This window comes from Hordeum vulgare, chromosome 4H, assembly GCF_904849725.1.
Source record: "Hordeum vulgare subsp. vulgare chromosome 4H, MorexV3_pseudomolecules_assembly, whole genome shotgun sequence".
Taxonomy (NCBI): Eukaryota; Viridiplantae; Streptophyta; class Magnoliopsida; order Poales; family Poaceae; genus Hordeum; species Hordeum vulgare.
In genome coordinates this window covers 117759523-117763572 of record NC_058521.1, presented here as the reverse complement: position 1 = coordinate 117763572, position 4050 = coordinate 117759523, and positions in this window count along the sequence as shown.

The window sequence follows — 4050 nt, the reverse complement described above, 5'->3', positions numbered from 1 at the left end:
CATCTACTCCTTCCTTATAAAGGTGAGGATCATCCCAAAAGTAGTGTCTCAAATCAAAGAAGAATTTCTTCTTTTGTTGATACGTGAAACTGGGTGGTATGTATTTGGCTACGATATAGTTTGCATAATTGGTATACCACGGTGCACTATGTGAAGTGCGGATGACATTTAGTTGCTCATCAGGAAAGCTGTCATCAATAGGTAGTGGGTCATCAAGGACATTCTCTAGCCTAGACAAGTTATCTGCTACAGGGTTATCAGCACCCTTTCGGTCAACGACATGCAAATCAAATTCCTGTAGCAGGAGAACCCATCTGATCAGCCTAGGCTTAGCATCCTTCTTCTCCATGAGGTACTTAATAGCAGCATGATTAGAGTGAATAGTGAATTTGGAGTCAACTATGTAAGATTTGAACTTTTCACATGCAAACACGACTGCTAAAAATTCCTTTTCCGTAGTGGCATAGTTTCTTTGGGCACTGTCTAGAGTTTTACTAGCGTAGTGAATGACATTCAACTTATTGTCAACTCTTTGTCCTAGAATAGCACCAACAGCATAATCACTAGCGTCACACATGATTTCAAAGGGCAAGTTCGAGTCAGGTGGTTGAACAATAGGTGCGGTTATCAAAGCCTTCTTAAGTATTTCAAAGGCTTCCTCACAATCCTCATCAAAAACAAAAGGAACATCCTTCTGCAAGAGGTTGGTAAGAGGCCTAGAAATCTTAGAGAAGTCTTTAATGAACCTTCTATAGAAACGAGCATGACCTAGGAAACTTCGTATACCTCTGATATCTGTGGGGCAAGGCATTTTCTCAATTGCATGAACCTTAGCCTTATCAACTTCAATGCCTCTTTCAGAGATTTTGTGTCCTAAGACGATACCTTCATCAACCATAAAGTGGCACTTCTCCCAATTCAAGACGAGGTTAGTTTCTTCACATCTTTGTAAGACTCGATCAAGGTTGTTGAGGCAATCATCAAAGGAAGACCCGTAAACGGAGAAGTCATCCATGAAAACCTCGACAATCTTTTCACAAAAGTCAGAGAATATAGCCATCATACATCTTTGGAAGGTGGCAGGTGCATTACATAAACCAAAATGCATACATCTATAGGCAAAGGTACCGAAAGGGCAGGTGAAAGTGGTTTTCTCTTGATCAGATTGTGCAACAGGTATTTGCGAGAAACCTGAATAACCGTCTAGAAAGCAGAAGTGTGTGTGCTTTGATAGCCTTTCTAGCATTTGGTCAATGAACGACAAAGGATAATGATCTTTCCTGGTTGCCTTGTTCAGTTTCGAGAAGTCTATCACCATTCTATAGCCGGTAATAATCCTTTGTGGGATTAGTTCATCCTTATCATTAGGAACGATGGTGATACCTCCCTTCTTAGGTACGCAATGTACTGGACTTACCCAATCACTATGAGCAACATGATAAATGATTCCTGCTTCCAGGAGCTTTAATATTTCCTTTCTAACGTCCTCTTTCATCTTAGGATTTAATCTCCTTTGATGATCAGCAACTGGTTTAAAGTCAGGATCGGTTTTAATCTTGTGCTGACATAGAGTAGGACTAATACCCTTAAGATCATCAAGAGTATATCCAATAGCAGCACAGTGCTTCCTCAGAGTTTTTAGTAACTTCTTCTCTTCACGCTCTGAGAGGAGAGCACTAATAATGACAGGATATATCTCCTTCTCATCAAGATAGGCATACTTAAGAGTATCAGACAACTGTTTAAGCTCGAACACAGGATCACCCTTTGGTGGGGGGGGGGGGATCCCCAAGCAGTTCAACAGGCAGATTATTCTTGAGAATAGGATCTTGTTCTAAGACAATTTTATCTATCTCATCTCTCTCCTCCATATGCATATCATTTTCATGCTCAAGCAGATATTGCTCTAAAGGATCCGTAGGAGGTACGGCAATAGAGGCAAGAGCAATGATTTCATCTCTACCAGACGACTCTCTTTCATGGGGTTGTCTCCCAAACTTGGAGAAGTTAAATTCATGAGACACACCCTCGAAACTTACTGTGACAGTCTTCTTAATGCAATCAATGTGAGCATTGACAGTGTTGAGAAAGGGTCTACCAAATATGATGGGACAAAAGCTATCTTGTGCAGTACCAAGGACAAGGAAATCAGTAGGATACTTCGTCTTACCACATAGGACTTCTACGTCTTTCACAATTCCCAAAGGGCGGATAGTGTCTCTATTAGCTAGCGTAATAGTGACATCAATGGGTTCTAACTCAGCAGGTGCAATCTCATCTTTGATTTCATCATATAGAGAATGGGCTATTGCACTAACACTAGCTCCCATATCACATAAACCATGGTAACAGTGATCTCCTATCTTAACATAAACAACGGGCAGGCCAACTACATGTCCGTGTTTGTCTTTCGCGTGAGGTTTAGCAATTTTAGCGGAGTCCTCACATAATTTGATAACATGCCCATCTATGTCTTCGGCTAAGAGATCTTTGATAATAGCAACACTAGGTTCAACTCTAATCTCCTCAGGGGGTGCAAGTGATCTAATGTAACCCCTACGTATCACAGTTAGAGCTTTAGAATAATCCTTTATCCTAGCAGGGTATGGTGGTTTCTTAGTGTAAGCACAAGGAACAACAGGATCACTAAAAACAATGACTTTCTCCTCAACTAGATTGGTTTTGGAGATGTTGCTTTCTACAGGAGGATGATATTTAAACCACTTCTCTTTGGGAAGATCAACATGAGCAGAAAAATATTCACATAGAGAAGCTACTATCTCAGAGTCAAGTCCGTACTTAGCGCTAAAATCTCTAGAAGTGTTTGTCTCAACAAAAGATTTAACGCAATCAAACTAGAAATTCATACCTGACTCCTTACCTTCCTCCAGCTCCCAATCTTCAGGGTTGCGTTTGATTCTCTCCAATAAATTCCACTTGTGATCAATATCCTTCTTCATAAAAGAACCGTCACAAGAAGTGTCAAGCATGGTACGATCTTCATGAGAAAGTCAAGCATAAAAGTTTTGAGTGATGATTTCTCTCGAGAGCACACGATTGGGGCATGAATATAGCATTGATTTAAGCCTCCCCCAAGCTTGAGCTATGCTTTCCCTGTCACGAGGCCAAAAGTTATAAATAAAGTTCCGATCACGATGTACTAAATACATAGGATATAACTTTTGATGAAATTCCAATTTCAACCGATTGTAGCCCCATGATCCAGTATTATCACATAGCCTATACCATGTCAACGCCTTATCCTTCAAAAATAAAGGAAATACTTTCTTCTTTACCGCATCCTCGGGCAAACCTGCAAGCTTAAATAAACCACAAACCTCATCTACATAGATTAGATGCAAGTCTAGATGTGAAGATCCATCTCGTGCGAAAGGATTAGCCAGCAGTTTCTCAAGCATACCCGAAGGAATTTCATAAAAGTTATTTTCAGTAGGTACCTTAGGTTGAGGAGGAACTCCTCGTGCTTCCGTTCGTGGTGAAGATACCCCGAACAAACTCCTCAAAGAAACAGTTTCCATAGTGACAAGTGACAATAAATTTCAGCACAGTATAAAAATGTTTCCTTACCAATTTCCACTTACAAAAGGCGCTTCACTCCCCGGCAACGGCGCCAGAAAAGAGTCTTGATGACCCACAAGTATAGGGGATCAATCGTAGTCCTTTCGACAAGTAAGAGTGTCGAACCCAACGAGGAGCAGAAGGCTCTGATAAACGGATTTCAGCAAGGTAATAACTGCAAGCACTGAAAGTAGCGGTAACAAGTGATGGTGTAGTGAGGTGAAACGTAGCGAGCAAAAAATAACAAGTAACAAGTAGTAGCAACGGTGCAGCAAGTGGCCCAATCCCTTTTGTAGCAAGGGATAAGCCCGAACAAAGTCTTATAGGAGGAAAAACTCTCCCGAGGACACATGGGAATTTCTGTCATGCTAGTTTCATCATGTTCATATGATTCACGTTCGTTACTTTGATAGTTTGATATGTGGGTGGACCGGCGCTTGGGTATTGCCCTTACTTGGACAAGCATCCCAC